Below are 12,478 nucleotides of genomic sequence, written 5' to 3' on the forward strand. Positions count from 1 at the left end.
ACGTACCTTGATCAAATGCATTTTTGAACCGGGATCTTCTACCTTGTAGATTCCATCATGGCCAAGCAAGTATATGAGTGCAATTGGGTTCCTTCTCGCGTCACAGAGGATCAACTGGATGATTTAGTCCTGATTGGCGCTTTAGGCAGCAAAGATACCATCCATTGGAGGGCTCCTGGCAAAGAATGCCCTCCCACACCTCGAGAAGGAGAGGTTGTTGTTTTCGTAGATCACTTAGCTTGGGGCTTTAAGCCGCCCGGTTCTAAATTTTACCGGGATGTTTTAGCCGATTTCCAACTCCATCCGCAAGACACTGGCCCCAACTTTGTTACAAATATGTGCCACTTCCAAGTGCTCTGTGAGGTGTTCTTTCAAGAGGATCCCACAATGGAATTGTTCAGAGATCTTTTCCATCTAAACCACAGTACTGAGTTTACTGATGGCTCTAATACGGAGTTGGGTGGCATGGCGATTCAGAAAAGGAAAGAGGTCACATACCCTCACGCCAAGCTGCACAGTCACCCCAAGGAGTGGAATCAGACATGGTTCTACTACAAAGACACCTCCCCTGCTAGTGAGAATCCCTTGCCTGGCTTTCGTCCGGAGCGGCTCAGCAATACACACCCTTTTCCTCAAAGATTGACTGCCCAGGAGAGAAGCAAATATGCTCCCCAGCTGTCAAAGCTCAGAGCCTTTATGGCCAACGGTTTAACAGGGGTTGATCTCGCTCGCTGTTGGATACCATGGAGCATACTGCCCCTTAGTCAGCGCTCCGGTTTGATGTGCGAGTATACTAACAGTGTTGATGACCCACTGCGACATTCAAAACTCGAGCTCTTCGGTGAAGAAATCACAGAGGCTGTGCATAAGATACTGAATGAACCGGAACATGTCTGCGCTAGAACCGGCCTGCTTCCCTTCTGTGCCACCAACAAACCGCCAGCGTAAGACTTTGATTTTTCTTTTTGCTGAATCTGTTATTGATATGTCTGGTCATTGTTTTTAATATCAGTGTCTGCATAATCAGGGCGATGATCCGTTTTGGAGCAAAAAACTGCTGCAGGAGAAACCAGAAAAACCAGACAAACCGGAAAGAGCAACCCGGCAAAAGACTAAAGCTGTGAAGAATACTGCCCACAGGAAAAGAACCACTGCATCTTCTAATCCGGCCCCTGATGATGAGGTGGATAATCCGGACTTTGAGGTATAGCTTGACTCACCTGGTTTATTCCTCATGCGTCTTATTGATGATGATATTTGTCAGGATGATGCCGAAGCCAGCCACGCGGATGTTGCAGAGGTAATTATTCTCTCTTTCGATTCGGAAACTTTGCCTTCACAAAAAATCCGTTAGGCAAACCGGAAAGTTAAATTTTCTCATCCTCTTGCTTATTTGGATCCTAAACTTCTTATGAAGACCCAACAACACGAAGCTCGCCGCACCACCTGGCACAGCGGCCAGGTAGTTACCTCCGCCGGTTTACCAAACAGTCCGGTTCAGAAACGCCATTCTGAGGTCTCTAATTTGCTTGTCAGTGCTTGTCCTAAAGCGGGCTGCTTTCGTCAACCTCTTAATCCGTCTGACTCCGATTACCAGGTTACTTCCCACTCATCTTCTGGCGAGTCATCGGCTACTCAGCTCCCACCGCTCAAAACGGTGCTTGGGTAAGCTATACTTATTGTGATGTTTGTAGTACATTGCCTTAGAACATATGCTGTATTTAATTTTGTTATTCTTCTCAGGGCCAAACCTAGGCCAAGCAAGAAGGCCCGCCTGGACAAAGCGGACGAAGAAGATGTCATTCTTGAACCAGGCAAGACACCCAGTCTTGAAGCGGCTATTCCTGAGGATATACCCAACAATCCACCGCAGTAGGACGATGATCTTATTGTTGATGAGAGACCTACTGACGCCTTAGGTCCTGTCAATTAGCCCACAGGTTCCATCCGGATTGAAAGTTCCACCGGTCCAGCAAAACCTACTAACAAGCCAACAGCCCCAGTGCAAACCGGCGGTACCCAGGATGATGAGGTTGTCATTACTGGCACTGGCCATACTGAGCCAAGCAATCCTGTCGCTTTATCCAAACATTCTTCCAAGGAAGAATTTGCTGCCTTTGGCAAAGGCAAGTGGAACGCTGATCTGACGACTTATGCTTCTCTGAATGCCCAAGATATCCATTCCGGCTATCTGAACCGGTTGTATACCAGTCGCGACTATGAAGCCGATCTGGTTAATATGATGAAAGAGAAATATGAGGTAACTTCCATATGCTCCTTCCTGCTTGTATGCTTCCATTCTTGGTGACTCTCCTAGCCCCCAAGGGCCGGTTTGTTATATTCTTCCAAACCGGGACTTACCAATATAAATCTTGATGCTTTGAAGTTTGCTGATGTAGCCCCCAAGGGCCGGTTCAACTTAACGTAGTTAAACCGGTACTTTAAGTAATTGAAATTGCCACATCAGAATATATACGAGCAAATAGCCATTAGCCCCCAAGTGCCAAGTTGAATACTTGTATTGATCTTGGGAGTTTGTAAGCAATTGAAAGATGAAGACCGAATATGCATTAGCCCCCAAGTGCTAAGTGCATAACTTGTGATGTGATTCGTACTTGAATCCTTATACCGATTTGTTGAAGCATATATCAGTATGCATGCAGGCGGAGCTGAAGACGAAAGAAAACCAAGTCACCGATCTCCAAGAAAACCTGAAAACCCAACAGGCTTAAACCTCCAAAGCAAAAGAGGAATTGGCCAGCGCTTTAAGCGCCATGGAACAGCTTAAGGAGAGTTTCAAGAAGAAGCGGGCAGATTGGGCTACTGAAAAGTCCGCTTTGATCAAACGAGCAGAGGATGCCGAGGCTGCACTAAAACCAGTGGCGGATGAACTGACCAACATAAAGCGGCACGTGCATGCCATGACTACTGCTATCTTTGGTAAGCCAGTTTGCCTTCTGAATTGGCTCTGCCTTCTGACAGAGTCGCCGGTTTATTAACCCTTTATGGTATTTCAGGGACACGCATTGATCACTTGGGGTCAGATGTGTGGAAGAAACTAAAAGCCGCCTATACATTGGTTGAACAATTGTATACTGGTGCCCAGCGGATCATCTGTACCGCATCTCATAACAAACCGACGCCCACTTTGATTCAAGATACTCTGATGAAACTGTTGGTGCTTCCCGCCCGGGTTGAAGAGCTGAAGAAATCTGCTGCTCGAACCAGTGCAATCAATGCCTTAATCCGGGCAAAAGCCTGGGTGCCGGATTTTGATCCTATTGAAGCGGCTCAGAGCTATCCTAGTTTGAAGGAAGATGGGTCAGAATTTGGCGAAGCGGATCTGCGAGAAATAAACCAGGAGGTACGTCCGCTAGCTTGTCAACTGGCTGAGGAAGCAGACTTGTCTCATTATCAAGCCCAATATGACAGTCAGAACAAGCGAATAGCTGCACCAATCCATGAATCGGAAAATCTGATCCCTCCAATTCGTAAGCATACTTACGCTCCCGATATTGACCCGTCATTGCTGATCCATGATGAAGTTGTTTTTCAAGCATTAATGGGAATCGAATGGACAACTATGGATTTCCAGCCACTGGGTAGAGAAACGGAAGCTGAAGCGGCGCAGGATGACCCACAACCATCAGGCCAGGCTGGTGGCCAAGCTTGAACCGGAAGCCGGTTTTAAAACTGCCTCTCCTTTGTGAAAAACAATTATATTATTATGGGCACCATGTTGCCTTGTAATAGGCTAGCTGATACCTTTGATGTTGATATGCCTTCGTGCATAACTTGTTCTTCCTGTGGTAATGAACTTTCCGAAACACTTTCTGCCATCGTTGAGTGTGAAGTTGGCTTGGCCAACCTTGAAGCGGAGTTTTTGCAAACCCACACTATTGGAGGAGATAACAGCTCCTTGAATTGTTGACAGGAGCAATTGGTAGCCCCCAAGGGCCGGCTCATTATAATATGATGAGTTGGGTCTTCAATAAGACTAGTAAAAATGACTTTGCATTATCCCCCAAGTGTCATGGTGCATGCTTGCAGCAACATGAGACTTGCATGTAATCTCAATTTGAATAATGTAGCCCCCAAGTGCCGGGTTGTAAGCCTGCAGCGACTCGGGACTATTCCTTCCATTGTAGAATAAATCATATCCTTTGATAAAAGAGTAGACATTGCGCTATAGCGACTTTTGAAAACCTTAATAATAAAAATCCAGTCATGTTGGCTATTCAAGATAATATAATCCGGTATGAAAACCTTATTCATTCAACATCATAATGAAATTTCAGCCAAGTTTGGCTATTTGAATAATATAACCCAATGATTTATAAGCGCATGATTCCAATGGTGCAATCCTAATATATACTGGCGACTTGTTGTCCAAAGCCAGGCCGGTTTAACAAACCTGTTTCTGCATACAACAAGTTTAAAGTGTCCTGGCGGTTTACCGCCGGACGGGTCATAATACCCAACATATAACCCGGGTTTATAACCAAGGCTTTACTTAAGGATAATTAAATATGAAATATATCATACCTGTGACATTGAATCACATCGTTGGTTTTACCAACTTTTTGTAGTAAGGGTGATAACCCAAATCTTGAGTACTGATAACTCCTTCCATATTGTGCCGGTTTATAATAAAACCGTGTCGGGTTGTGATAAACACTGTGTTACTCCATAAGAGGATGTTAACAACAAGGATCAAACCGGGCAAATAGTCTCCGGATTGACGTGAACTGTGTTCCGTCAATTGATTGGTTAAAAAACTTTGTCGGTTTAAAAAACACAATGAAAAGCAAAAACCCCCCTTCAAAGAAAAGTGTGAAGCAAAAGCAACGACAAAAGCAATGATCAAATGGCGTTACCATGGCCAAACACGACCAAGCTCCCGTTAGGTGTAACTATGGTTCTAGTCAGCCAGGTCCCCAAATGAAACCGTGGCATTTATGCTGACCAAATGTCATGGTCATGGTTCAGGTTCGACCAAGCCCCCAAGTGATTCTGTGGCCTTAGGCCGATCAAGAGGCATGACTGGTTCAGACATGACCAAGTCCCCAAGTGATCTGGTGGCTCTCGCCTATCAAGAGGCATGGTATTGGTTCGGTCATGACCAATCCTCCAAGTGATATAACACGATGCTTTTAGCAAAGCGAACTCAAGGGGTAAACCGGAGGCCGCTTTAGAGCAACTCCGTGTAACCTCACATGATGTAAAAGAACAGAGACCTCACTTTATGAAGCAGAAGCCCCCATGTGATCAATAATATGTCAGGCCAGTAAGGCGGGATACCCATGTTTGAACCGCGCATCATGGCAGCAGGTCCTCTTTGGCAATTTTTAACTTTTTGCAAGAGATAAATTCTTCTTGAACCGGGATCTTGAACCGGATATGGAGACCTTCAAAGCTTTATGGGAGACATCTTTCCCTTGAACCGGATTTTAAACCGGAATCTTCATTTTTAGCCGGAAATTTTCTGACGGCCTTTAAACTCGAACTTGTGAGAAGTTAATTCCTTTTTGAACCAGAAATTCTTAAACCGGATTTGAGCGCTTCAGAGCTTTGTGGGAGAATAAATTTCTCTTGAACCGGATTGTAAACCGGATATTTGAGAGCTTCAGTGAGACTGACTTCCCTTGAGCCAGATTTTAAACCGGAATCCTTTCTGATGACCCGGATCTTCTTCATTGAGCCGGGATTTTGTAACTGTCATATACTTTCTAATCCGGAAATCTTCTGACAGCACGATGTGAATCCGTGACCGGGTTATCTTTCCCTCCAACGTATTGGGGTTCTTGACTTCACTGAAAACCGACAACGTTTGCTAAGTCATATCATTGTAGCCCCCAAGTCTCAAGGTGACTCGAGGAGTTGGCTTGAGATTCTCCATATTTGACTGTGATATAAACCGGCATAACTTGTATATCATTGGCGTTGATAGCACGATGCAAATCCATAGAAGGTTGAGGTGACTGCGGTGGGTTGTAAATGATCCCATATGAGCTGTATCAGCAACTCGGCCAATAGTTCCTTCCAACTGGCAATTTGAAGTTAACCAAACTGTAGTGGCGGCGATTTGTGCGCCTGCCCATTGAACCACCCAGTGCAGACGGCGGTTGATAGTATATGATGATTTACCTCCATTTTGTTGAAAGAGAAACCGGGCTACCCAAGCTGTGACTTGCTCATACTCAATAAATAGCTCATGCAGACAGGTGCGGCCCGGTATGTTGATGTAGACCAGGCCGCTAGAGACGGACGACAAGGACGACCGCAACATCAGAGGCAGCTCGGACAGATGAGCCAGCCGCGACATTGTAAACTGGTGCGGAGGGGGAAGATCGGCACCAGTGTCATAAACCGGCTCGGATGGGCGAGTTAATCGCGGGCGCGGTCCCGGCAAGCTGATGTAAACCGGGCCACGGGGACGGCAACCTTCTCACGCTCATTCACCGGGTGGTAGGACATGGACGAAACACCAATGCAGAATGTTGCTAGCGCGTGCTCCGTGCCCATAACATAATGCCTCATTTGTAATGAACAATTGCCCTGCATAAACAATATTGCAGACCAAGGCAAAGATAAACTGCTCTTTGATAAAAATAATATGTGCTAATCAAATATATTTCATATGGGTGTCACCTGATGTGTTTAGGCCGGAAATAACCTGCCATGAAGTTGATGATAACTATATGATGCTGAAATTAATCATGGGTGAACCGGCCGCAGTGTGGTAAACCGGTGCGGACGGGTGAGTCGGCCGTGATGTTTGTAAACCGGTGCGGACGGGTGAGTCGGCCGTGATGTTTGTAAACCGGTGCAGAGGGGGAAGATAGGCCGCATGCGTGGACGGATGTAAACCGAACAGCAGGGGCGGCGATTTGCATGTGTATCTGTCGAGCAACATGGCCCGGAAGAACGCCACTGCAAAACTATGCCGACACACGCTCCATGTCCGCGGTATAAAAATACATTTGTCATAAATAATTATCCTGCATAAAAACATTGCAGCAAAAATAGATTGTTTTTTGACAAAAAACAATATGTGTTAAAAGTAGACTCGGATGAATATCACCTGGTTTATCCAGACGACAAATGATCCGTGCACAGGCTAGAATTTGATCGGACCAAATATCAGTGTAGATGTGCCATGCATGGCTGTTATTCTGTCTTTCTCTTCCTCTTTCTTTCCAATGATGGACAAGGCAGCTGCTCCTTTTTTTCTTTCTTTAATCAGCCCGAGCAACTTTCGCAACCGATGATAGATCTTGCAATGGATAATGGAGTAGTAGCTGATAAAGAGATTCGGTTTCTCCGGTCGAAGATTCGTCACCGGAACAAACGACAGTCGCCCCACGAAACTCCGATCCGTCCTCATAACTTCCTCCATGGATGACTCCCACGAAGGCACGCTTCATGGCCGGTTTAACCCGGGCGGATTGCGCACGCTGAGCCGTCTCGACGAGGTCGGTGCAGATGTCCGGCTCAGGGCCCGGTTCACTGATCTTGCCAATGAAAATGTGAATGCTACCAAAGGGGACCCGGTACCCGTACTCAATTGAGCCGGCCTCGGGGCCCCAGCCTGCGTCGTCGATGTAGAGCTTGCCGCGACGACTCTTAGTCATCCGGCCTACAGCGTAGCCCTCGAGTCCTTCAAAGCGGCCCTCCAAGAACCGGAAACCATCGTGCGATAGCCCCACGGTGGGCGCCAACTGTCGTGGTTTTGTCACGGCAGATGTCCTAGAGAAAGGACTTAGTCGTGGAGCCATCGCGACGGGTTAGCTTGAAGGGGTTAAAGCGGACACAAGGACGCAAGAGAGTTTATACTAGTTCGGCCCCTTCGATGAAGGTAAAAGCCTACGTCTAGTTGTGATGGAATTGATGGGGTTTCAATGACTAGGGAGCAAACAAGCTTCGCCTATCTCTCGAGTTGTTGTCTGTTGTCCTTAAACCGCCGTCGGGTCGTCCCCTTATATATACGGGTGACTCTCGTCGGCTTACGGAGTCCCAATACTAGCTTATAGATGTGTCTGGTTTGGTCTCTTCTTATTCCTAACTTACAATACAGGTTAACTACTAACGCCGGTTTACGGCTGCAGGCTTTGAGCCGACCATGGGCCTTGAGCCCTCCTCTGTCTTCTTGGGCTTTAACTTACTTAGCTACTGACGAAGTTAACCCGGCCTAGATAGGCCGATTTACGCCCAGTAGTAATATCCCCAACAGTTAGGGTTTGGGCCGGGTGGCGGTTGGGCTGTCCTGGGCCTCGGGTGGCGCTATAAAGAGGCCTCGGCCAGGGAGTCCTGGCCGGATATGGCCCGTAGGTCGGTTCAGACTTTTTTTTAAATAATTACGCTCAGAAAAAACAAAAGAAATACTAAACGGACTCCAAAAATCCCGAAATAAATTTATCCCGGCTTCTAAAATCAAGACGCACAGGATGAACATTTATTTGGGGCCTAAATGCAATTTTGAAAAACGCGCATTTTTCCTAAATTCAAATAAAATAGCAAATAAAACCAAAATAAAATCTTATTTGATTTTTTATTAAATCCTCAATATTTATTTATTTTGGGAAAGTCATTTTATTCCCTCTCTCATATTTTTGTAATAGAAATAATTGAAGATAAAATAAATAAAATCAAATGATCCTATTTTCAAATTTTGAGAAAACTCAAATATGAAAATAACGAAATCCCCAACTCTCTCCGAGGGTCCTTGAGTTGCGTAGAATTTCTAGGATCAACCAAAATGAAATAAAATATGATATGCAATGATGATCTAGTGTATAACATTCCAAATTGAAAATTTGGGATGTTACAAACCTACCCCCCCTTAAGATGAATCTTGCCCTCGAGATTCGGGTTGGCTAGAAAATAGGTGAGGGTGGTCCTTCAGCAAATCTTCCTCTCGTTCCCAGGTGGCTTCATCTTCCGTGTGGTGGCTCCACTGAACTTTGCAAAACTTGATAACCTTGCTGCGGGTGACTCGACTGGCATACTCAAGAATCTTGACTGGTTTCTCCTCATAAGTCAAATCACTGTCCAACTGAATCGCTTCCAGCGGCACTGTATCTCTCAGTGGTATATCAGCCATCTCTACGTGGCACTTCTTCAACTGGGAAACGTGGAACACGTCGTGAACTCCTGACAATCCTTCGGGCAATTTCAACTTGTAGGCCACTTCTCCCATACGCTCCAAAACTTGATATGGTCCTACAAATCGTGGCGCTAACTTCCCTTTAACTCCAAAACCCTTTGTTCCCCGAAGTGGAGATACTTGAAGATAAGCTCTGTCTCCAACTTTGTAAACTGTCTCCTTGCGTTTAGAATCTGCATAACTCTTCTGTCTGGATTGGGCTACCTTGAGCCTATCGTGAATCAACTTCACCTTCTATTCAGACTCTTTAATCAAATCAGGTCCAAACAATTGGCGGTCTCCAACTTTGTCCCATGACAATAGTGTCCTACACCTGCTTCCGTACAAGGCTTCAAAAGGGGCCATCTTTAAACTGGCTTGGTAATTGTTGTTGTAAGAGAACTCTGCATATGGCAAATTATCGTCCCAATTAGATCCATAATCTAGCGCACAAGCTCTCAACATATCCTCCAAAATCTGATTGACTCTCTCGGTCTGTCCATCTGTCTGTGGATGAAAAGTTGTACTGAATTCTAGCCTGGTACCCAAAGTTTCGTGTAACTGCTTCCAGAACTTTGAGGTAAACTGGGTTCCTCTATCTAATACGATACTCCTTGGAACTCCATGCAGACATACGATCCTGGTCATGTATATCTTTGCCAACTTAGCACTGGTGTAAGTGGTCTTTACTGGGATGAAATGAGCTACTTTCGTCAATCGATCGACTACAACCCAAATCGAGTCATAGCCCGAACGAGTCCTGGGAAATCCCGTGATAAAATCCATGCCTAACTTATCCCACTTCCATTCGGGTATCGGGCAATGGTTGTAACAATCCTGCGGGCTTCTGATGCTCTGCCTTTACTGTCTGACATACATCACAAACTGCTACATACTCCGCAATATCCTTCTTCATTCCAGTCCACCAGAAAATATCCTTCAAATCCAAATACATCTTGGTATTTCCTGGGTGAATCGAATATGGTGAATCGTGGGCCTCTTGCAAAATCAACTTCCTGATCTCCGGGTCATAGGGCACATAAACACGGTGTTCAAACCATAGGGTATCGTGTTCATCCTCACGAAATCCTTTAGCTTTTCCTTTGCTCAATTTCTCCTTAATAGCGGCAATCTCTTTGTCGGTCTTTTGAGCTTCTCTGATTTTATCCATCAAAGTTGACTGAATCTCCAATGCTGCTATATGGCCTCTCGGAACTATTTCCAAACATAGTTCACGAAGATTTTCTGCTAACTCCTTGGGTATTTATCCCGTCATTAACGTGTTGACATGGCTCTTACGGCTTAATGCGTCAGCTACTACATTAGCCTTTCTGGGGTGATAATGCAATTTCATATCATAATCCTTGATAAGCTCCAACCATCTCCTTTGTCTGAGATTCAACTCCTTCTGGGTGAAAATGTACTTCAAAATCTTATGATCCGTGTAGGCTACTTCTCCCATACGCTCCAAAACTTTGTATGGTCCTACAAAACGTGGCGCTAACTTTCCCTTAACTCCAAAGCGCTTAACTCCTCGAAGTGGAGATACTCGAAGATAAACTCGGTCTCCGACTTCGTAAACTGTCTCCTTGCGTTTTAAATATGCGTAGCTCTTCTGCCTGGACTGGGCTACCTTGAGCCTATCACGAATCAATTTAATATTTTGTTCAGACTCCTTAATCAGATCCGGTCCAAAGAGCTGGCGGTCTCCAACTTCATCCCACGACAATGGGGTCCTGCACCTCCTTCCATACAAGGCTTTGAAAGGGGCCATCTTCAAACTGGATTGATAACTGTTGTTATAAGAGAACTTGCGTATGGCAAATTCTCGTCCCAACTAGATCCGTAATCTAGCGCACAAGCTCTCAGCATATCCTCCAAAACCTGATTGACTCTCTCGGTCTGTCAATCTGTCTGCGGATGGAAAGTTGTACTGAACTCCATCCTGGTACCCGAAGTTTCATGCAACTGATTCCAGAACTTTGAGGTAAATTGGGTTCCTCTATCTGATACAATGCTCCTTGGAACTCCATGCAGACATACGATCCTGGTCATGTATATCTTTGCCTACTTGGCACTAGTATAGATAGTCTTCACTGGAATGAAATGATCTACCTTTGTCAAACGATCGACTACAACCCAAATCGAGTCGTAGCCTGAACAGTTCTGGGTAAACCCGTAATAAAATCCATGCCTAACTTATCCCACTTCCATTCAGGTATCGGCAATGGCTGTAGCAATCCTGCTGGCTTCTAATGCTCTGCCTTTACTCTCTGACATACATCACAAACTGCTACATACTCCACAGTATCCTTCTTCATTCCGGTCCACCAAAAAATATCCTTCAAATCGAAATACATCTTGGTATTTCCTGGGTGAATCGAATATGGTGAATCATGGGCCTCTTGCAGAATTAACTTCCTGATCTCCGAATCATTAGGCACATAAACGCGGTCTTCAAACCATAAGGTATCGTGCTCATCCTCACGAAATCCTTTAGCTTTTCCCTTGCTCATTTTCTCCTTAATAGAAGCGATCTCTTTGTCAGTCTTCTGGGCTTCTATGATCTTATCCATCAAAGTAGGCTGAATCTCCAATGCTGCTACATAGCCTCTCGGGACTATCTCCAAACATAGCTCACGAAGGTTTTCGGCTAACTCCCTTGGTAAATCTCCCGTCATTAAGGTGTTGCCATGACTTTTATGGCTCAACGCATCAGCTACTACATTAGCCTTTCCGGGGTGATAATGCAATCTCATGTCATAATCCTTGATGAGCTCCAACCATCTCCTTTGCCTGAGATTCAACTCCTTCTGCGTGAAAATGTACTTCAAACTCTTGTGATCCGTGTATACCTCACAATGGTTTCCAATGAGAAAGTGTCTCCAGGTTTTCAATGCATGCACTATGGCTGCTAACTCCAAATCATGTGTAGAATAATTCAACTCATGAGGCTTAAGTTGGCGTGAGGCATATGAAACAACTCTTCCTTCTTGCATAAGCACTGCTCCAAGTCCTCGACATGAAGCATCGCAATACACCTAATAATCCTTGGTCTAATCTGGCAAAATCAACATGGGTGATGTAACCAAACGTTTCTTCAACTCCTGGAAACTGGCCTCACTTTCCTCAGTCCATATGAAGTTGGTATCCTTCTTCAACAACTCTGTCATAGGCTTTGTAATCTTTGAGAAATTTTCAATAAATCTCCGGTAGTATCCTGCAAGTCCAAGAAAACTCCGGATCTCTCCAATTGTTGTTGGCGCTTCCCAATTTTCACAGTGTCAACCTTGGTGGGATCTACTGCTATACCTTCTCCGGATATAACGTGTC

This window comes from Triticum dicoccoides, chromosome 4A (assembly GCF_002162155.2).
Source record: "Triticum dicoccoides isolate Atlit2015 ecotype Zavitan chromosome 4A, WEW_v2.0, whole genome shotgun sequence".
Taxonomy (NCBI): Eukaryota; Viridiplantae; Streptophyta; class Magnoliopsida; order Poales; family Poaceae; genus Triticum; species Triticum dicoccoides.